This window comes from Protopterus annectens, chromosome 4.part0 (assembly GCF_019279795.1).
Source record: "Protopterus annectens isolate FY-2018-M chromosome 4.part0, PAN1.0, whole genome shotgun sequence".
Lineage (NCBI taxonomy): Eukaryota > Metazoa > Chordata > Ceratodontiformes > Protopteridae > Protopterus > Protopterus annectens.
In genome coordinates this window covers 1,775,071,466-1,775,096,305 of record NC_056733.1, presented here as the reverse complement: position 1 = coordinate 1,775,096,305, position 24,840 = coordinate 1,775,071,466, and positions in this window count along the sequence as shown.

The window sequence follows — 24,840 nt, the reverse complement described above, 5'->3', positions numbered from 1 at the left end:
ATCCACTACAGCAAGAACTGTCTAGGGCATCATATAGCCAGTCATGCTGGTTGTTTGCATCCTTACCAGTATCCTGGCTTGGAGGTTGTTTTGCCCTATCCTAACCCCTCCTTTTGGTGGGGCTGAGTGACCCACATCATTTCAGGGAGTCACAATGCCTTCCTCTTCAGCAAGTAAACACATCCTTTCACTTGCTCAATGAAGGCTGTCAGCTATTGATGCTTCATGTTCCACATACCTGCCATCAAGATTCACATGCTGCCTCCTGCTTAGTTCTGCTCCTAAGAGCTAATGGTATGTTCCCTGGAGCAGATATTACAACTGATTAAATGTTGGACACTTCTTCTTGTCATGCTAATAGCCACACTTAGTACATGAAGCTTGGATTTCAACAGTGTCATGCTTCCTGTGCACCTCTTTGCTCTCTTTCACATCTCCAGTACTGTTATTTCACTTTGCACTTTAGGCTTTATTTTTGCTTTATTATTTTATTCACATTTTATCTTACAACACAAACCTGGCTATGTGGCATAGAGTGATAGGACCCTAACTGTGATCCAGGCAACCTAAATTTAATAGATGCTTAAATACTAGCAGACCTGAGTAGAAAGAATGGGAGTGTTGGCTGACACTAGCTCACTGTTCCAGAAGGAGAAGGAAGTGGTTCCTATTTGGAACTATATTGATACATCTAAACATCTAAACTCACTTAGTCTACGCTCAATACATCTAAACCGACTTAATCTAAAACACGAAACAATGAAAAAGCATAAAAAATATAAAACAGTGCTTTTAGCATCCCCACATTCCCTGTTAATTTTGTATTCCAACTCAATGACTGCACAACAGTGGGTAAAACAGTAAACTCCCATAACCCACTGTGAGAGATCCCACAAAGAACACTCACATTTCAGGATACTAATAGCTGTGTAAGTGGGTCTAACCCAAGACTCACTTACACTAAATGTACATAGTCAAAAATGCATTACTGTATAAAATAAGCATCAATGCAAAACTCAAAAGACAAAATTACACCAAATACATTTAGACCAAATGATTTCAGCTCACATGTACTTAAACCACATGAATAAACCCTAAAATTATACCATATGAATTTAGACCAAATACATGGAACCCTCTTTCTCTCTCTCTCTCTCTATATATATATATATATATATATATATATGTGTGTGTGTGTGTGTGTGTGTGTGTGTGTGTGTGTGTGTGTGTGTGTGTGCCTGTATACGTATATTAGTCTACTGAAAAAGGACAACTGACCCAAACACTGACATTCACAAGATGGACCACAAATGGTTGACTTTGCAAACATTGGCATGCTACTATGCATATGCCAAGCAAAAGTCTTGGTGTATGCAAAACAAAGTTTAAAAAAAACAGAGTAAAACATCATTTTTTGCAGGGACTACACCCACTTGTGCCTCCTGTTAATTTTACATATATATATATATATATATATATATATATATATATATATATATATATATACTAACTCCGAGATTGCACAATCGTGGTAGAAGGGCTTATTTCCCTACCCCGATAATTTTATGATCTTGTACACCTATCAACCATCTGTGCAGTCTACTACATTTTGTCAGCTAAACAAATGTCAACCAATGAAGGATATGAAGGATATATATATATATATATATATATATATATATATATATATATATATATATATATGGGTCTACTTCATTTCACCTAACTTCCAATTCACTGACTCCCATTTGACTGAGACCAAATGACTGAAATTTCATTTCACTGACACTTCATTTCACTGACAGTTCATTTGACTGACAAGTATTATTAGCAAGAAAATGGAATATGCCCCCTTCCTCACTGTAGTGCGACCCTGGAGTTAGAATATATAGTTGGGGTGTGGGGGGGGCGAAGCCCCCCACTTACTTTTCTTTTACTAAGCAATATTATATCAAAACTTAACAATATCATATGAAATGAAGTGGGGGGCTGCACCCCCCACAACCCCCAACTATATATTCTAACTCCAGGGTCGCACTACAGTGGGGAAGGGGGCATATTCCATTTTCTTGCTAATAAGACTTGTCAGTCAAATGAACTGTCAGTGAAATGAAGCGTCAGTCAAATGAAATTTCAGTGAAATGGGGTCAGTGAAATGAAAGTCAATGAATTGCAAGTTAGGTGAAATGAAGTAGACCCATATATATATATGGGTCTAGGACTATTCACTGAAAGCACATTTCACTGAAACACATTTGACTGTGCACAATTCACTGAAAGCTCAATTCACTGAAAACACAATTCACTGAAACACATTTCACTGAAAGTTATATATGGCCTTTTTCTCACTGTAGTGCGACCCTGGAGTTAGTATATATAGGAAGGCGAGGTATGGGGGGTGTAGCCCCCCCCCACTAATTTAAAATATTTTGAACTATATACATAGATACTTGCAATTCCAATAAATTACTCTTTTCTGAACATAATATATATCTAAACTCTGTGGGGGCTACACCCCCCACATGCTCAATGTGGGGGCGGTGCCCCCAACACACCCCCTTACTATATATACTAACTCCAGGGTTGCACTACAGTGGGGAAAAGGCCATATATAACCTTCAGTGAAATGTGTTTCAGTGAATTGTGTTTTCAGTGAATTGAGCTTTCAGTGATTTGTGCACAGTCATTTAAGTTTCAGTGAAATGTGCTTTCAGTGAATAGTCCTAGACCCATATATATACATATATATATATATATATATATATATATATATATATATATATATATATATATATATATATAGTAATACCGCGGTGGTACTGCGGTAGCGTGAGGTTCTCCCATTCGATTCTCGGCGTGGCTTGGGAGTGCCTTCTGTGTGGAGTCTGCATGTCCTCCCCGTGGTTGGGTAGCTTTCAAAAGACATGCGTGTGTATATGGGCATGCCTTCGTTGAAGGATGGGCGTCGAGCTGGCACTTCGGCATTTCGTAAAAATCTATTGCCAATCATTAGCGGACCGGAGTTCCACTGTGGTGACCCCTTACCGGGAAAAAGACAAATATATATATATATATATATATATATATATATATATATATATATATATGTGTGTGTGTGTGTGTGTGTGTGTGTAGTAGGTAAGTTAATTATCAGATCCCTTAGTCATCACCCATTTTGACAACTGTTAAACTTGTACAGGTAAAGTATTCACTGCACTTCTTCACTGCAGAACCTGTGGTAAAGCACTCCCTGGAGTTATGATGAGTAGAGTATTGATGAGACTGGTTCAATACTGTAAATATTGATAATGTGGATCGTCCACATTTACAACTATACTAGAGTCAGTGAGGAGAATTAATGAGAAAAAAATAAAAACAAGAGAAAAAGGGAGGAAGTAGGTAATAAAATGGAAGGGGTGTTCATAAGGGAAGGTTTCAAAAGACTGGGAAACTAAATGGAAAGGCAGTAAAAGCATCATTTGAGTAAAACAGAAGAGTATAGAAAATATAGTTTATAGAAGAAAGGTTATTGTAAGTTATTAAGTAATAGTAAAGGTGTGAAATCCTTTGCATTGTGAAAGTTTGAGCAGGTGTTTCTTTAGCTCGAGTATGAATTTGCATAGAGAATCAATAGATTTTAGATTTGTTAGTAAGGATGCACAAACTTTGGGAGAAAGTGCTGAGGAATACTTTGTAGCATGGAGTTTCTTTTAAGGAGTCTGAAGGTTGGGGATAGAGTAGTTTGAGATCTGAGGCTAAACAGGGTAACTCTTTTAGTAAGTCTACTTACAAAGAAGGAGAAAGAGTTGAGATTGAGAGGTGTGCACAGTAAGGGAGCCATTAGCAGTCCTAATCTGTGTTGCACAGGGAGGCATTTTGGTTTAGTTAATGTGCCACAGTAGTGTTCTCTTAGAGATATAAGGGTAATAAATCTTCAAATATTATTACATGTGGGGTAGGAAGGTTCTTTTTTGAAGCTACAGAGATTAATGGGGGGTGGAGGTTAGCATAGCAGTTAAGGTGTTTTCCTCACAAACACAAGGTACAGGATTTGATTCTCACCTTTGAGGGAAACTGGCTAGGCTTAAAATAGCCACAAGGGCAACTAGCCCCATACTTTTTTATGAACCTATATTCTAACTGAGGGAAGAGTACTCCTTTGTCTGCAGCAACTTTTCCCAAAGGAACAAGAAATTGTTCGAGGATCACAATAATAATTTGTCAGTGGTGCAAAAGGTAGTACACTCACCTTTGGTGCAAAAGGCTGTGGGTTCTATTCTCACACCAGCTAGATCAATTGCTGACATTGCAGTGCAGCATAAGGGAGGAGTTGCACTACTGAATGTACTGTACTTCAGATGAGATGTTAAAACAAGACCCCATCTGCTAGAGAGTTGGTGGTAACTCAGGTGGATGCAGAAGATCTCATGATGACACCTGTCAAAAAGAGTAGTGGTTCTTTATTGATAATCACCACTTATATATATAGTTTACATAGCATTTATTATTTACATAGTATACATTATTTACAGTTATTTACACATTTACAAAACAATTTCATATCATTAAACACTCCTCCCACCTGTTTTCCAAAACAAAAAACATATTTTCTTCAAGATTTCTGATAAAATCCATTTCCCATTAAACTTTAATTCATTAAGTCTCTCAATCCATACTGTCCATAGAATAAAAAATATTATTTTATCAATTTTTTCACCTTCTTTTTATTTTTTATCATAATACCATATTCAAACATGTTCGTGTTTAAGTATACAACATTTTCAAAACCTTTCAACATTTTGTTTTTACATATTTCTTCTCATAACTTCTTTAGTCTAGAATATTTCAAAAACACATGTTCTGTTGTTTCACGTTTCCCACAATGAGTACATATCCTTTCTTGCTTTCTTTTATAAGGCATGTTAGCTTTAATGGGTAGTTTACCTATTGATAATTCTGCAAACAATCTATACATTCATATATTTTCTTACACCACATAAATCTCATTTTAATAGCATTTTTTCTCCATCTCTAAATGTTTCCAAAGAAAAATAAAAAATGTTTACATTCAACTTCTATAAACAGATTTTCTTTTGGTACTGCTTTATATCTTTATTCATATAACTTTTCCATTTTTCCCCTATTCCCCATCTTTTCCCAAAAACACTTATGTTTAACATAAAAAATGTATTCTGTGAAATTCCTATTTTCTTTTTTATAACTTACTAAGGCTCTATACAAATTCAAGGAAGCCGCATGAACAATTGGGTTAATTAACCCTAATCCCCCTTTTTCTTCCTTTACATACAGAATCTCCCTTCTAACTGGATTTAATTTCGACCCCCATATGAACGAAAATACAATAGACTCACACCTGACCAATATTCTGTCCTTGCCATCTCTCTATATGGCTTCCAGAACTGAGCATAGAATTTCATATTAGGCCTGCTCAGTACCCTTTATAGCAAAGGGGTGAACTCAATGCCCTTGGAGTTTGTATCCCTGGCATTGTATTCCAGGATTAAGCTAGTCTTTGCTACATCCTCCCTCACATTACACAGCAAGAGTCAGCCATGGGAAGATTATAGTATTGGATTTCTTTCTCTCTTTTAATCTGCCTACTAGCAGGTACACTTCCTAACAAATATGTTATCTTTTATCTCCCTAACAAAGTATATAATCTCAACTACCACATAGCAGTCTGCACTATATTACAATGAAGGTGGGTTTCCTTGTCATTACTTACCATTCCAATCTTGATACATTCACTGATCATTGATCCCACCTTAAGTACTGTGGAACTCCAATAGGCACTGTCTGATTACTTAGTGAATTCTCCCTTAACTTCTACTTATCACCTGTATCCTGTCATCTAACTAGTTCCCTAGCCACTGCTTTTGTTTGGGTTAATTTCTGTATGCATCAGGATTGTGCTATGAACTTTGTACAAGGTACAGTGTCAAAGGTCATAATGAAATCCATACAAATGACAGCCACTGGGTTGTAAATCCAGCTGTATGGTGCAGAGCGATAAAGCCCTGAGTGTGTCTTGATGACCCAAGTTCAAGTATCATCTCAGGCACTGAAAGAGCCAGGCAAGAAGGATAGGAAATGAGCAGCTATGGCTCACCCATCCTAGGGGGAGGGGTTACTGGTTTCCTTGGGGTCACAAGTTCTCCTATATCAGTACAGACCTGCACAGCAGACAAAGGCCATTACAGAAGGCTGTAGGCTTGCTTCTCACAAGCCGCTGAAGGTAACTGTTAGGGATGCATTTGTAGAATTTGTACACATCCTAGAAAGGCATAGGAGGTCCCTGCAGTGACACAAGTGCTGTTGTCATTGACCAGGAGAGGCTTTAGGTACCAAAGAGAAAATGTTCCTATAACCAGTGCACTTAGTGATGGAGGTGTGTAGGGGAGGGTGGTGTTAAATAGTTCCCTGGTTCTGAGATAATTGGGCTCTGTCCTGAGATACGGATGGCCCTGGTCTAGACAGGTGAAGTTAGGTGCTCAGGCTGTTGGGATGAGGACAAACCTCCCAGCAGCTAGACATATTTAAGAGCATCATCAGGGGCACTGGCTCTTTGGTCACTGGCAGCCAGCTCCCTATGATCAGCTCTTACGCTGGTGCAGGTAGGGCCTCAGCCACCAAGAATGAAAATGCTCAAGACCTATAGGAGGAGGACTTGACAGTTTACAGTCACAGAGGGAAAAATCATGCAAAAAAATCCTCTGGGTTCTCTTTTGTTATCATTGGTTACTGCCTAATTGAAGAAGTGCTCCAGGCTAGACTAGAAAGACTTCTTCTTAAACCCACTTGCTAAATGATTTGCTTTCAGGAGCTCTTCCAGTTTATTTCGTAACCTTCCCTACAATGTAGAGAAGCCTGATTAATCTATAATTATTTGACTCCTTTCTGGACCCTCCTTTGTGTATGGTGGCACAACTGTTTTAATCCGTCAATACACAGACATCATTCATTTAATATAGCTGGTAGTTCTCTAAATACAGAGGAACACTGCCTACATGACCTCTATGTATTATAAAGCTGCATTCACTCTAATCTTTTTCACTCATCACCCTTACCCCCTTAGTCACTACACCATCTGTCCCTCCCAACCCCTGACTTCTTTCCTTTCCAAACTGATACCCTACATTAAAATGATTTTGTAAATGCTGACATAAAATACATCACTTAGTATACTTACATATTCATTTATCACTTATCCAGATAAATGAACTAATCTAACCCTTCAACCATATTCTGAGCGCAGGATATTGGAAAAATAGCAAATGACATAAGTACATTATTGTGAACACATGATACAAAAAAGCATAAAAACAATTAACACATTAAAATAAATGGGCTATTGTCATACAGTCTCTGACACTTGTGTGAGCCATTACCAAACAAAACTAAAAATAATGGTACATGAGTGATTTTAGATGTCTTAGTCCAATGATATCTTGTCAGCTATTGTGAGCTGTTACCTATTAGAGCATCCAGTTAGTAACCCATTGAATAAAAAGCATACAGGAAAAAAAAAACATATCCCACTGTATGCAAAACAATTCACCATAGATTAGATGACCAACATGTCTACTTGTAGCTGGGATGGTTCATAGAAGATTGCTAAGTTGCCTATAAATTAAACAATACAGGGTAAAGTACTTTTACACTAACAGAGATCTGAAATGGTGAAGCAGGCTGAAGGCCAGAAAGATCTGATGCTTCTGTAACAGAGGTGAGAAGTAGGTGTCTTGTTGAAAGGATAAATACAGAGACTACACAATCACCAAGTCTGAGTTGTGTTATAATTGTAAACAGTTAGTAGCAACATTGTCAAAGGATCATGCCCTTAAGCTGTAGTGTTCCTCATACACTGGTAGTATGAAACAAGAGGAAAGCTGTACTGGTTCAGATACACTGGTGATATGAAACAAGAGGAAAGCTGTACTGTTTCAGATACACTGGTAGTATGAAACAAGAGGAAAGCTGTACTGTTTCAGATACAATGGTAGTATGAAACAAGAGGAAACCTGTACTGTTTCAGATACAGTGGTAGTATGAAACAAGAGGAAAGCTGTACTGGTTCAGATACACTGGTAGTATGAAACAAGAAGAAAGCTGTACTGTTTCAGATACACTGGTAGTATGAAACAAGAGGAAAGCTGTACTGTTTCAGATACAATGGTAGTATGAAACAAGAGGAAAGCTGTACTGTTTCAGATACAGTGGTGTTATGAAACAAGAGGAAAGCTGTACTGTTTCAGATACACTGGTAGTATGAAACAAGAGGAAAGCTGTACTGTTTCAGATACAGTGGTGTTATGAAACAAGAGGAAAGCTGTACTGTTTCAGATACACTGGTAGTATGAAACAAGAGGAAAGCTGTACTGTTTCAGATAAACTGGTAGTATGAAACAAGAGGAAAGCTGTACTGTTTCAGATACACTGGTAGTATGAAACAAGAGGAAAGCTGTACTCTTTCAGATACAGTTGTAGTATGAAACAAGAGGAAAGCTGTACTGTTTCAGATACAGTGGTAGTATGAAACAAGAGGAAACCTGTACTGTTTCAGATACACTGGTAGTATGAAACAAGAGGAAAGCTGTACTGTTTCAGATACAGTGGTAGTATGAAACAAGAGGAAAGCTGTACTGTTTCAGATACACTGGTAGTATGAAACAAGAGGAAAGCTGTACTGTTTCAGATACACTGGTAGTATGAAACAAGAGGAAAGCTGTACTGTTTCAGATACAGTGGTAGTATGAAACAAGAGGAAAGCTGTACTGTTTCAGATACACTGGTAGTATGAAACAAGAGGAAAGCTGTACTGTTTCAGATACACTGGTAGTATGAAACAAGAGGAAAGCTGTACTGTTTCAGATACAGTGGTGTTATGAAACAAGAGGAAAGCTGTACTGTTTCAGATACAGTGGTAGTATGAAACAAGAGGAAACCTGTACTGTTTCAGATACACTGGTAGTATGAAACAAGAGGAAAGCTGTACTGTTTCAGATACAGTGGTAGTCTGAAGCAAGAGGAGAGTAGTGGTCCAGAAATTGAACTTTAAATATTAAGGTGCAAATAACCAGGTTAACACACACAGCAACTGGGAGCTAGCCAATCTTGTCTATGACTTTACACTGATTCAACCTTCTTGGAGGTGAGTAGGACAAATCTGCACATTTTGCTTCATAAGAACTGCAAACATTTGGGGTTTCCTGCAGTGACTGTTGTAACTAGATGGTGTTCATACTCAAGATGAGTGAAAGGACTCTAACCTGTAAAGCTCTGTGAAAGGTCTCCAACCTATAAAGCCCTTGTAACTCTTAGGCCGATGTTCCATGGAATACTGTAGAATATGCTCAGCTTCTTGTTAGGTTTGCTAGTAATGACTTTAATGTGAGTTATCATGGACAAGACAGAGTATAAGCAGTCTCCAAAATAGTTTCTCTTGCTTTATTTAATCAGTATTAGACATACTCTACTGGTCATCGCCATTGTTGCCTGATGTTCCATAGCATACTAACTCAGTTTTTTATACTGGTGAGGAGAAAGAGGCTGTTCTTGAATCACTTGATGATGGCTTCATCAGAGTTGTCTGACTTCGGACCACTTGGTCAGCAGCTTACAGCAGATAACCAGTGTGAGGGAGACTACTGAAGAGAAAGTAAGGGACCAAGAAGACAACAGATACAACTAGAGCAACATCTTATTTGGCCCACAACTTTTTATTTGATTTAAGGTATAGAGGAGAAGGCAGTAACTGACTCTGTGAAATGTTTTCTTGAACCTGATGATTATAGTCCCCTTAATGTTCCCATGCCAATACCCTGTATTTGATACACAAACAGCCAAAAGGCCATCACTGTGCTATGTCTTAGATGGAATCTATGCTGACCTGAAGTAAGTAGACAATACCTGCCAAAGCATTGTTAAACATAATGTGACACTGGTTTCTTGAGAATTTTAGCAAGAACTGTCCGGTAGGAGTGTTCAAGCCTGAAATGTGATGCTGAGTTAGCTTGTGGTATTTCTGGTCAAGGTATGACAATAACTTCCTTTCATTTATTAGGGACTGTGCCTGAATGGACAAATACTTTGATAATGTGAGACTGTGACCTAGCAGAACACTCAGAAATAACTTTAATAAACCTAGGCTGGAACAAATGAATGCTAATACTTCTGTGATCTGGATGAATACATAACAGGGTTCTAATCTAATTACAGGTAATCCTATGATTGTAAGTAAAGTAAATAGGTAAGAAACATACAATACAGAACTCACAGGTTCATAGTTTATACTAAGCCAGTGGTATGTCAACCATTGTAGGCTTTTGTCAACAATGCCACAGAAGAAGAACCCTTGAAGGTGAGCTAATAATTCAAAACATGACTGTAGAATGAGGAGTGAATCTGGGAGACACAGAACGAATTTTTCAATATGGATTGTACTACAGGGAACAGAAATAAGGAGAAGTTTTTAAAAAGGGAGGAAAATGGATGGTTGCCATCATTGAAAATTTGCAGCGAGTGACTTCTTAGATGAAGAACTGTGATTTATTGATGAGTTCACAAATTCAGTGGGTAATAATCTGGCCTGGTTAGTGATATTAGTGATGGGGGTCACCCTCAGAGTTGAAGCTGATAAGATTTCCTCCTGGCCAAGAAGTTTGTTGACTTCAGAAGAAATGCTGCAGTGCTCTGACAGAAGGTATGCTTGTCTTTTCTTAAGTTAGACAGTTTTATGCCTGTGCACAGCCATCCTTGCGAAATTACTCCATGTCATTTGTGTCTGGGGATATAAATGATTCACCGTATTCTACACAAACTGCTAAAGTTTGAGGAGCTGCTCCAGTTCTTGCACATGCCACATCTAGCTACTAACCCTGAACCTTTTAGTTACCACCCCAAAATGTTTACACTGTATGCAGGATAGTATATCATTAATCAAGGCACTCAAATTCCCTCCACATTAAGAACTGCACTCCAAATAATGTTTTCAGGATCTTCAAGCAGACCAGAAACAGCTTTACTAAAAATCTTCTATGCTGTTCCATCACTGTCAGCAGCTTTGTTCTCTTTCAAAATTCAGAATTTTTTTTAATCATGGAATCGTGAATAAGAGAAGATGGGTAGTTAAATAATCACTAAAGAAGTCAGTCCCAGTGTTGATAACTAGGTGCAGCAGGGAGTTGTAGGTTCATAGGTTCATACTAGGCTATCTGCCCTAGGGCATTTATAAGCCTAGCCAGAGTGTGTTTGGCTTTCGCCACCCATTTTAAATTAATTTTACTATGCCCTTTTTCAAGGTTAGTATACTGTGCCTCTGTCTAACAGTGACACAGAAGTGATACCCGGGGTAAACCTATGATCTCCCATCCACTCATCAAGATTCCTCTTGAAGAGAGTTAATGAGAGACTCTGCCTAACCTGGACTGGGATTTTATTCCGGAGTGAAAGGAGCCTCTGGGTTATGAATCTGTCCCTCCAGCATGTCCTATTTATTTCAGTGTTGAGGTTCAAGTCTCTCGAGTGCATAGCTCGATGGGATTTGGATTTTCTGAGGTGCAGCATGTCCATTAATTCCGGGTTGGACATGGCTTTATACATCAGGCACAGATCGCCTCTGAGCAGGCGGTATGCCACTGAGTAGAGCTGAAGTTTCTTTAACCGGGCAGCATATGGCATCTGTTTGAACCCTTTGATCCTCTTGGTGAGGTACTTTTGGAGTCTTTCCAGTTGCTGTAGATGTCTGGTAAGGTACATCCCAAAAGGGGCATTGTACTCAATTATGGGCCTGATGAGGGATGAGTAAAGAGGCACAATGACCTCCCCTGATCTAGATGTGAATCCCTTCATGAATAGGTGGGCTATATAAAATGTTTTTCTAACCACTTTGGCCACATGGTTGTCAAATGAGAGATTGCTATCAACTTGGGTCCCCAGGTCCCTAATTACTTCTTCTATACTTAATGGATTACCACCTATGTGGTAATTTGTGGGCACTTTGTTTTTGCCAAAGGTAGTCTCAGAATTACTGTTAGGCCTGGTTGCCTGGTTGCCTATGTGATAACCTACTTAAAGTTAGAGTAGGATCAAGGGTGATATTCTGGGGACTATTTATTTATTTACTTATTTATTTATTTATTTATTGCATTTGTTAACCGGGAAAGTCTACTGGACCTAGGTGAGCCCATTTTCAATAGCGACCCAGGGAGAAAAGCTCCACATAACATTAATAGTACATACAAGAAAAAGCACAATATACAGTGTATATACTGTCTCAATGCATGGAAATAAATATTAAATACAATGGTACAAATTATTTACAAACATTACACATCAGCATTGTATACAGTTTGATCACTGAGGTTGGAGTTAGGTAGGGTAGCAGTTTTGATTGTTACTTGTTGGAACTTTATAGGCATAAGCAGTTGAATTCAGCAAGTCTGAGAGAACTCCTAAGTAGTGATATTGTAGAGGGATACAGTAGTGGATCAGGTGTTAGGAGGTACTATTTTGGCACAAGTACATTGCCAGAGAGAAGAGAGGTGTGATCTGAGAGACTTCTTAAAGAGAGCAGGATTACTAATTGTTCTGATAGAAGGAGGGAGGGAATTCCATAGTTTTGAGATGGTAAAAGAGTACAGCATTTGGCCATCTGCAAGGTTAGGTTTTTCAACTTTCAGCATCATTGTGTTTTTGGATCTTAGTGGCTTGTTAGGGTGGTATGCAGTCAATAAGGAGGAGAGGGAGGGGCATGTTGAAGGCTTGTATATGAGGTTATGTGCAGTGGTTAATTGTGAATAAGTGAGGTAGTGTGGGAGTTCGAGTCAGTTTAGCTGTTGTAGAGATAAGCAGTGGTGCGTTGAGTTTTTAGAATTTGTTACAAATTTGGCGATCTTGTTGTAACGAGTCCAGTTTAGTTTTCAGGGAGGACTGTATATTGGTGAGGATTGGGGCACCATATAGTAGAGATGGTAGCAGGAAGGATGATGCTAGAGCTTTTTTAGCAGTAATATTAAGGTAGTATTTGTGTCTATAGGGGGTACCTAATTTTTTATGTGTTTTTTTTTTATGTTGCTATGGATATGGAGGTCGAATGTTAGATTTTCATCAATAATAACTCCTAGCAGTTTCAAATAAATGTGAATCAGATTGGGGTACTAAAACACTCAGAACACTCCAAAGACTGAGGATTCAAACAACTTTTGAAGAAACACCTAGAATTCTAGCTGGAGCGGATGAACAGAGTGATGTTAACTTTCAAGCTGGAACTTCTAAACAAACTACCTTACAAGGTGACTGTTGTAATGTTAACTTAACTATGAATTCTAGTGACTTTAATGTGTGGCTTGAAAGACGCTTTGACTTTACAGCTGTTGACACTGAAGATTTGACTGTGTGTAGTAATGCAACATATGCTGACAATGTTAATTTTTTGCAAATGCTTATGCTTAAATACCGTTTGTTAAATCCTGATAATATTTATCTTAATGAATGTTTAAAACTGGGAATTGTGCCTAAGGGCCTTAGGCTTTGGAAATTTCCCAATAATGTTGATGGTTCAATTTTTCACCAAAATTTATTGCATATTTTTGATAGAGCTGGTTTTGAGGTAATGCAAGCTATCACTAAGAACAATGAGTCGATTTTAAGAGATGTTTTTAAACAGATAGAAATTGTTAATAGGAAAATTACAGAAGATTTATTATTTAAAGTAGATGAATACCGGAAGCAATATATGGATATTAGGGTCACTGTTGACCAAAAATGTAATGAAATGTTTGAGAGAAAAAAGAGGAAAATTGACAGGGATTTGATTGAGTACAAGGAAAAAAGGAGTTATCCTAAACCTAGGGGGTTGCTGACCCACTTTCAAATAAAGTGAAGTTTAATAATAAAGGGGACACTAGCCCTAGAGATGACTGGGATGAGCAAGAAACTGAATTGACTCAAGGTGAGCCTAGTTTAAATTACCAGGACCCTGTGGAATACCGACCCCTCAGGAGGTCCAAGATGCTCCAGAACAAGTATTCCAACAGTTATTACTGGAGGGGCAGGGGCTACAACAGGGGCAAAAATACGGGTTGGACCGGGGGAAAAGCAACAGAAAGTACTAAATGAAAAAACAGCCTTAAACCTTCAGTCTTTTACTCAAGAGAGGCCTATATGTACCTATAGGGGATACAACATATTTAATTATAGTAGCCTGGACATGAATGACACTTGTTTTTCACTATTTTCTAAGGGATTTAATTTTGTCCCCAAGCGGAAGTTGGACATTAGTAGTGTAATTATTGATCTTAAAATGTTTCTGCAGAAGACAAATTTCGAAATAATGATGGTTAAAGGCAGCAAGATTGTAATGTGTAGATTGTGCAATATTTATATAAGTTTTTTTAAAAAATTGTTTTTACAATTTTAATAAAATTATTATAAATTTTAGACAGTAATATTTAGGATAATAAGGTTTATGGATACAGTTTTATGCATATTTTTAAATGAGAACAAATGACAATTTACTATAGTGCTGTGCTTGCATGGAGTCCAATATGTTTCTTTTTGTTCTGTCTCTTTAAATGTTCCTTAAGTTGTTAATAGCTTTGAGTCTACTAATTATTTAATTTGATTGCAGATATAAATAGGGGTGTTTTTTTAGTTCCAGTGTTCATTTCTGATGAAGTGTTTTGACAAAAACGTACATGGTAAACTAGTGGCGTTAAACACCAGAAGTGCCTGCCTTTTATTCATTTGGGATTATTTGTGGCTGTACATGTACTGGAGTTGTTTGAACTCCTAGCAGTTTGGTACTTGGAATGACTTTAATGAGAGTATTATTACAGGACTGGAAAGAAAAGTAATTCTTGGTCAGGCCGTAGTTTCTTTGGGGGAGGGACATTAGCAGGTTGGTTTTATTAGGATTTAGAGTGAGATGGTTGTTTGACATCCAAGTTTCGGTAGAAGTAAAAGCATTTTGGCTAAGATGTTGTAACTCAGATAGATTTGGCAGTACAGATGATTGTAGAATCATCTGCATATTGGAAGTTTACTAGCTTACTGACTATTCCTTAACCTCAAAGAAGTGTCCTGTTAAATTCCTTCATTAGCATTTTTTTCTTATTATGAACCCAAGAAAACAGCTTATCCAAAATAAATATAATTTTTATGTGATTTTTTTTTTTTTTTTATTTTTCGTTCAAAATAAAATTAGTGAACTGGGGATGTTCAGCCTGTGAAACTAAGACATGAGTAAGGACTAGTAAACTTAGAGACATTTTTGCAAGAAAGAGTATTAAGATGGTTTGGATCAGCCTGAGAGACAAAATATTGAGACAAAAAATGCAGCTAGCTCTAAGTAGTCATAGTAAAAGGTTGTATGATGTAGGTGAATGTTTAGAACACTGAATATTTGACTCTAACCAAGAAATCAGAGTGGTACTGGGATAGGCAGAGATAAAGACCAAACTAAATTAAACTCAAGATGCTGATCTTGAGCTCCTGAAAATTCTATTTTTCCAAGGAACATTTGCAGTACTCTGATAACCTGTTCTGTGTTTACAAAACGTATTGAACACATCATATACATTTCACATTTAGCTGTTTTTAATACTATACTTTTATCACATGTTTAAATGAAAATAAATTAATAATATCATATAAACTGCTTAATACAGTTTAAATTATATACATGATTAGTATTTTTTTTCCTTTTTAAAATCTCCAGAGCAGTACTTTCCAACAGTTATTTAAATAAATTGTTTTCAGTAATCAGAGTTGTATAAATAATCCTATGGATCACAGACATTTAGAAGCTAACATGTAATGTATATTTGTTTTTATCCTGATGTACTCAGCTAGTTAAGTAATGCAGTCTTTAAAATTTTTAAAAATAGTTATAATCTGAACTCAAAATTTATTTTCTCTGCAGTATTTTATTTTCATTGCAGTAATCTCTTCTGTAATATTTCCCTAATGATGCAGTCAAGCAATCTTTATTTCCCCTTTAACCGACTGAGTTTTATTCTTGGAGGCTTTTTGTTCTTCCAACTAGCATGCTTTAAGGTGTCTTTCAAGTCATCTAAGTTTTGGACTGTAATTGGCATAATTTAGGTATCCATTCTAGGGACAGTAAATTGTTTTTATCATTTCATACAGTTTATTTTGTTGTTGTTATTTAGTGATATCTCGGTCACTAGAAAAAGATCATGAATCATTTCATAGTATAATTATTAGTAAATGGACTTTGATAACATAGTAGAGCTGTTTTTTTGTCTTTATTAACTATTCTAATTTTTCATGTATTTTTTAATTAAGTTTCACTGCTGCAACTTCCATTTTCAGGAGAGGCCTAGTGTGGTCAAAAATAATTTTCTCAGTCTGGTATATAGAAAATACCTCCATTAACCCCCACTGAAGTAATCTATGATACAACTAAAGAAGCAAACATTGATAGTATAGTGGCCAACACTAGCCCTACGTGAACTGACACCCTAGTCAAAGGGGCTCCACACAAGGGCGCCCGCAGGCAGGTGCAAGGGGGTGCACTTGCACCCCCCTGGAATCGGCTGACCAGTTAATGCTGTAAATTAAAAAAAAAAAGTTTTTTTTTTTTTTAGTGTGTTCTTCTTTAAGAAGAAGTCTGTGCTGACAGTCCAGTCGCAGGCGTGCTGACATCATCGCTCTCGGCCTCTCGCTCATATTTACAAATTTGGCGGCTGGAACTCACGGACGCTTCGGGTTTCGCAAGGGAAGATTCAGGCGGAACTGAAACGGACAGATTTGCAAGCGGGAGGAAACGGATGAAAGATGGGACCTGAAGCGGATGGATTTGCAAGCTGGGAAACGGATGAAAGATGGGACCTGAAGCAGATGGATTTGCAAGCGGAGGAAACGGATGGAAGATGGGACACTTTCAGAGTGAGTAGTGTGTGTGTGTGTGTGTGTGTGTGTGTGTGTGTGTGTGTGTGTGTGTGTGTGTGTGTGTGTGTCTGTAAGCAAGCTTGCTGGATTGTGGGAAATAAAATAAAATGTGCAGTGGGTTGAAATTCTTTACAAGTGTTGGAACTTCATACAGCACTGAATCTTACTAAGTGCTGTCTATACCTCTATCTGCTTCTGTTTAGTAAACAATAGCAAAAATCTCTGTCAAAATGCACGAGAAGCATAAATAAAAAGCGAGTCTTCCTGGGCAGTGAACTGTAAGTAGTGCAAAACTGTTGTACCTTCAAGAAATACTGACCCATGCCCAGACTTGCTATAGCAGTAAAGTGAGTCTTCATGTCCATTAAAGGGTTGCTTGGAAAAGGACTTTATTTATTGCCATTTGATTAGACTGTGTATTATGTCAAAACTTTCTGGTAACAGTCTGTGAAACTATGTTTGTAAGATGCTGCCACTAAACATCAAACCCTGTGACAATAAAAAGGGTTTGTCATGATACACAGCAAGAAAGTTAGTTGTGTGCAAACCTGGTGAAATTGATTGTGAATTGCCTTTACTGAAACATGAAAGGCAAGATAGATAAGAAGCATGACTCTATATGTGGTATATGTGCTGTTGTCATTGAAGGAAAATAGATGTTAGGTGCTGCTTTGATACAGCAACATAGCACATACCACTAAAGTGGTACTGACTAACTGGTCTGGTCACAGTCACAGATAGTGTATGGTACAGCAAAATGAGAACACCTTATATCAGCATATTTTTATAGTAGAATCAAATGGCTGTTTTACAGTGAAGTGTTACAACACTGCAAAGTGAAACCTTATTTAAGGGTAAGAAAATGCCAAGTCAGTTGGAAGGAGTTAAGAGGATGAATACCTAATTTGGAATAGATGGTTTCTGAAAATAAAAATAAAGTGGCAGTTTTAAAAAGTTATTGGCTGACTTTGCCATCAGAAAATTTTTACTCCACCAAGACTGCCTGAACCATTTTTGTACAAATTGAATCAGAGTAACATAAGAGTAAACCTGAATTCTAGGTTAAGTGACACACCAGACAAAAAGAAAAAAACTATTTAAAGTTGTTAGAAAGAGCAATGTATAAATTGAGAAAAGAGTGACATGACCCAGTGTTGGAACCTGAAAAAGAAAATAGTCCATTTCAGACTCTGGTTGGTATTACGTATTTACAGAGTGAAAATGAAGAACTGCGACAGGAACTTAATGTTAACAGTGCTCTGCATCATCTAAAACTAAGCTGTTGGAATGTGCAAGCTGAGAGTAAGTTACTTAAGGTACAACTCTAAGAGACTGGAAACAAAGTCAAGAACTGTACATAAACTCAATCACAATAATGAAGTGACCCAGCTTACCCAACAAAAGAAATTTGAAAATGCAGCTGAAGTAAACAGTTGGTATTTAATATAAGGCATTCTGAAAGTTGTATCTAAGTACATACAGACATGCAGTAACACTGAATTAAATGCACTTATGCTTAATGAATCCAGAAGCTGGAGCAAAGCTGCAGAAAGACAAAAGGAAGAAAAGTTGCATTGCAAGATGGATTAACATTGTGTGTGTGTAAATGCCCCAGGTGTTACATGGTGGTGGGTAGAGAATAAGGCTTGAACCCTATACTTTGGGCCCAAGTGGCAAAAGCCTGAATTCTACCCACCACCATTTGTAAAATGTTGCAGGTTTTTCCCTCATACTTTTCTGTTCCTCATAAAATGTGTGGTTTCTGTATGTGTCCTTGTTGCCTGAAAGCTACATGTTCTCTGGTTTGATTCTTGGCTGTCTGGAGTGTTTCTCCTGGGCCTCTGCTAAAATTAGCTTTTTTCCAAGTCAGACTTTCCTGGCTAACAAATGTTAAAATGGACACTCATTTCAATATCAGACTACATATTCTTCAGAAAGTGCATGGTAACAAAAGCTTTTATTTTAACAATTTTCTAAGTGTACAAGATGGATATTTGAAATGTGTCCCTGTCTTTGGGACTGTATTCCCCATTATTGGCTTCATCCAGGTTTTGTGCTAAGGTTGAGAGCTATGGTAAGAACTGAATTCAATGAGTATGTTTGGGGCTGTATTCACCCAGTATTGGCTTTATTCAGGTATTTATTGGCTTCATCTAGGTATTGTGCTAAGGTTGAGAGCTATATTCCCCATTACTGGTATTGTCTGGGTGTTTTTTGCTAAGAGGTTGAGAGTTATGGTGAGAACTGAATTCACTGAATGTTTGGGGATTGTATTCACCTATTGTTGGCTTTGTTCAGGTATTTTGTGCTAAGAGGTTGACAGCTGTGCTATGGTGAGAACTGAATTCACTAAATGATAGCCATTTAAGTTTCAGTCTTCCTCTTTCACAAAACAGCTGATTTGGTAGTGGTATGTTGCTCTGACTGTTTTGCACAGGGTCCCCTGGGTTCAAGACGTGGCAGTGAAATGTATGGTGGTAATGCAGCATTTTATTCTAGCAACTTTCCAACATTATACAAGCAATGTTTAAAATGTGTCCCTGGTTTTGCCCCCAATAAATTTTGACTTTTTCCAGATTTCTTGTGCTGCAACGTTCAGAGATACAGCTGAGTGTCGAGTAGATTTTACAAGGAGTTGAGAGCTGCAGGGGAGCAAAAGTTTAGTTCTGCTTATGTTTAGCCTGTTCACACTGTTAATAGCACAACAGGATAGTATACTTACTTTTGATGCTGAAGGCTGTGGGTTCTACTCCCACAGTAGGTAGATGCATTGCTGATACTGTACTGTGTTGTAAAGGTGGATGCTGCAGTTCTTTGGCAAAGATACCTAGTAACTATGAACCTGTTATCAGTTTGCTATCCATTCCCTATTGCGATATTACTAGCTTATGCATTTTGTTTCATTGTTTACTGGAAAAATGTTCAAAACAAATTTAAAATGCCCTCTAACAACTGTACTGTATTGTACAAGGAATATAATGTAATACAGTCAGGAAGGTGTATCAAAGAGCATGTGTATGTTATGTTCGAGGGGCCTATGATTTTGAAGACAGCCCAGAGTTTATCTGCCACTGGCAAAATGTATTTTCTTTGAATGTGGGTTTCAATGCTGTTTCAATGCATGTGAGTTTCAAGGGCAGAGAAGTTTTAATGTTAGTCTATTTTCATTGTGAGACTGCATTGCTTTGTTTAACAGATATGTATTAGGGTTTGTGCTGTAAAATGCAAAATAAAACTTTCAAATGAAATCCTAAATCATCGCAGAAGTAAAGCAGTATGCACATTAGTGTTTATGGTAAATGGGGCAAAATAACCAAGGAATGGGACATTGGAATGGCTGCAGGGGGGAGGCTCCATTTGACCATGATTTTGTGAGGGGTAGCAAATTCAGACAGCCCCGGTTGAACTATACCTCTCAGTTGTCCATCTTTGCAGAATGAATAGATATTTGCTTCTTATTTTTGGTTTGTTCCTAATAAAATTTGTGGTTTTCTAGCAAATCATTTAGGAATTAAGTCACTAAATGACAGACATTGAGTTTCAGACGTCATAACCTTCAGAAAAAAATGCCTGCTAATGCAAGACTGTCTTAAGTTTATACAAGGGCAATTTTAGTAGTGTTTATATGTTCCCCAACATATTTGGGCCTTGTCCAGATTTCCTGCATTAAGAGGTTAAGAGGCAATGCAAATCACTTTGTAGATTAGGAATATCCAAACCTCTCAATTGTCCCCAATTTTGGCTCAAAATGTTGCTCTCCCCTAACAATCCCTCCTCCAAAATGGCAATTTTTGAAGAAAATGTGGAGAGTTTACAATTATATATAACTGTAATGATCAGAGTTGTAGATTACTTTAATTTCAGAAATGCATGTAGATGCTCTTATTTTGTTAGCTGCTCAAGTTAACAGTGTTAATATTAAAAGGTGTCCCTTTTTGACAGGAATTTTTGCATCACATTTTGGTCTGTTTATCATAAAATTGTGTTTTTCTGGCAAATTAGTGGCAAGTCATTAAAGATTGAAGATAGAAAATAATGGCAGACATTTGAGTTTCAGATTTTATACCCTTCAGAAAATTCACTAATGCAAGATCTACTACTGTTCTATTTAAAAATTGGCCTTATTTTTGGGCCTGTGTCCCACTTCTAGTTCTATGTATGGCTTTGTCCAGATTTCTTGCTCTGAAGTTGAGAGGTATGAGTGTCAGAGCCATCACGGTCAGCCAGAGACATTTCAAATTATGACATACTTATTGCACCCCACCCCCCATTGTAGTGGCTCTGGATGTGTCCAAGGAAGGCAAGGAGTAGTAGTGTAAGTGTGCAGAGTATTCCCCCATCCAAGATAGTTCACAAATATTTCATCTGTCCTTGATTTTGCAGAATGTTCTGTTTTCTATCAGATTTTATACTGTTGATTTATGCTTCTTATTATTCAGGAACTGCATGCTGTCACAGTGCCCTGTTGCACTGTTTAAGTAGCCATGGTTTAATGAACATCAGGTAAGCTTGTCGGAGATTGTAAGATGCCAGTAAGATTTAGTAAGCATATTGTTAAAGAATTACCAGCATTTAATGCCTTTTCGTTGCCATGCAGAGAATATTTACATAAGTAGATAATGTATAAGCCTTGGGTATTGAAATGCATATGACAGTATTTGTAATAAAAGGACAGGATTACAGTATTTTCAGAAGCTCATTATGTTTTATTGGAGACCAGTGTCTTATAGCAGTGTCTGTGTGTTAGTACACTTGTAGTTGGGTGGCTTTAATGGTATATGGTAAATAAGCATTGCTACCTTACTTAAAAGCCAAGCCCTGCAACAACTAGGTAAGCTCCACACTGAAGTCAAAACACAATAGCTCTGGTGGGTAAATGTACTCTGTAGTAATCAGAAAAGGCAAATATTTGAAATGGCTACATCTTATGTACAAACACAATAGGTAGTGATGAAACAATGCTCTGCTAAAAATGCTTTAATGCTCCACATTGCTGAGCTGCAGATCAGTTATCACTGGCTACCAGTATTTCACCCACTTCAGATCAAGCACGGTGCTGTTCAGTGCAACCTTCCCAGAACTAATTCAAGTCTGACCAGAATTATTTGGTGTGTGTGTGTGTGTATAAGAGGGAGGTAGCATACCCCTCAGCTGTCCAGGTTTTTGCAGAATGTCCAGATTTTTGCCCCATATTCCTCCTAAAAAGGATTGAAGTTGCTAAATAATGAGACGTTTCAGTTTTAGATGTCCTGTTACTCTTGCAATTTTCTAAGTTTATGAGAGACATATTTATAATCTGTCCCTATTTATTTTAGGCTTTGTCCAGATTTCTTGCACTAAGGTTGAGGCCTTGAGGGTTATGTGGTATGTTTGTGAGAGAGAAAGCGAAATGCCCAAGTTAGAGTTAGCAGGTGGAATTAAGTAAATTTTCAAGGAACTAAGTTTTAAGGAAGTTTACTGCTGCTCATGCAAAGTCTATTTATAATGTGCAACTGTTTTGTTTAGCAAATGGTATCTCTATTGTGGTATAAAGTTTTAAAGCTATGTTAGTAGCACCACAAGTAGAATACTTGCATCTTAATGGAGAGGATTGAGGTTCTATTCCTACAGCATGTACATCTGTATGCTGCAGTCCTGAGGATGTCCTCCTTTGGATGAGATGCCTAATAACTATGAACCTGTTTTTCAGCTTCCCATCCATTTTCTATTGCAATATACCAGCTTACCATTTTTTAATTTAACATAGGCAATTTATTCTTTGACGAAGCAGGCACTGAATTTGTAGATGAAACACTGAAATATACAGTTTTCTAGCAACAACATCTTTAGTTTCAGATATCTTTAATGTGGAATTATTCAGATTACTTTACTTCGGCAGAGACACTCAAACAAGTGTTGCTGTATAATACAAGGGATATAATTCAATTATATATTACATATTATAATTAATACAATCGGGTAAATCAAATATTTTGCATGGTCTTAACAGTGTGCAAAGAGCCTATTGCTTGAAAACAGTTCAAAGGTAAATAACCTGCCACTGGCCAGATGCATTTTCTTTGAATGTGGGTTTCAATGCTGTTTCATTGAATGTGAGTTTCAAAAGTAGAGAAGCTTTAATGCCAAGTCTGTTTTCATTGTAAGACTATTGCTTTGTTTAGGTTTAGTAAATGTCTCAGTGTTTGGGCTATAATGTTTGAAATAAAAGTTGTAAAGTAAATCCAACTGCTTGTAATCATTGTACAACTAAAGCATAAAACAGTATGCACACAGAGATTTGAACAGTGTCTATGGCAAATGGGGAGAAATAGCCAAGTAATGGGACACTGGAATGGCTGTGTGGGCGGGGCTTGGGTGGGTGGATGTGGGCAGGGCTGTGTTTGCAGGGGGCGGGGAGAACCATGTGGGTGGGGCTCTGGGTTTGCACCCCCCTGCAAAAAATCCTGCGGGCTCCCTTGGCTCCACAGCACCATTTCCCCACTGCCCACTGCCCCTCCATCTACCTACCCACCCCCATCCTGGCATACCCACTTCATACAGATTCGTTTTTTTCCTTTGTTCTTCAGTTTGTCTTACTCTTCCCATTTTTCCCTGCAGTTATTCATGCATTCAACATGTTATATCTAGGCAAGACTGCACTATAACTACAGAGAAAACAACTGCATTAAGTGAGGGATCTGTGGGCCTTAAATGCTCTGAGGTGCATTTTAGTATTTTTTAAGACAACTTTTTATGCAGTTATGAGCTGAATGAAAACCATGGTAAAAGAAAGTAAAGACATTTAGTCTTTCTTTTCAACTTTATTTTTTTCCTTCATCCTTTGAGTGCACCATAAATGACCAAGACTACTGTTCTGTAATAACTGCAAAGGAAATTACTGTATTAAGTGCTCCCCCAGAAGCCACGAGGGTTCTAGATGCTCTGAGGTGAACTTCAGGTTTTTTTTTTTAAACATTTTTTTCATCCAATAATGGCCTGAACAAAAACTATGATCAAAGAACTTTAGTCTTACTCCTCAACTTTATTTTTTTCCTTCGTCTAAGTTGGGAGTCTGGGGACTGCTAGTCACCCATAAGTCATGGGATTATAAATGGTTATGAGGTGCACTTTAGAGTTGTTTTCTAACCCATTGATCCAGTTATAGCCTGGACAAAATCATGCATAAGGAAAAGAAATTCAATCTAATCTTTTTATGTCAAGGAACAACTATGTTGTATCCAAGGTTTGATGTTCAAAGCTGACCAAACATCAGTTCACAATCAATTGACAAATGCTTGTGAGGATATATAAATCATATCTGGGAATAGTACCTGTCTCCCTGCTCCCCATCAAAATAAGTAGTCACTTTCTATGCATCCCCCCACTGTTAAATTGGGATTAATTTAAAGGCACAAATTCCTACAGTCATATATTTAAGCTGCTGCTGTCATATGTATATACAACATGACTCCTCATCCCCTACACTCAAAAGACAGCCACCTTTTGTATACATTTTAGATGTCCAACTGGGATAAAAGTAAGAAAACAAATATAACATAGCATATTTGTGTTTATATATATATATATATATATATATATATATATATATATATATATATATATCGTTTACAATCAATATGTTGAACGTGGCTTGTGTGCAATTTAGTTATGCAGGAGTCAGAATGCAGAAAACCATTTGGGAGATGGTTACAATGTCGACTCTGGAAGACCAAAGACCAGGACAGTGGGGATCGGGAGATTTACCCTTTTCCACACTGTAGTGCAATCTCGGAGTTGGAATATATAAGTGACAGGGGGTGTGGGGGGCACAGCCCCCCACATGGGGGGGTGCAGGATGGCTTGCCTCCTTGCAAAAAATGACTGTCAGTGCATTGTAGTTTGGACACCAGAGTGCAGGAGTTGAAT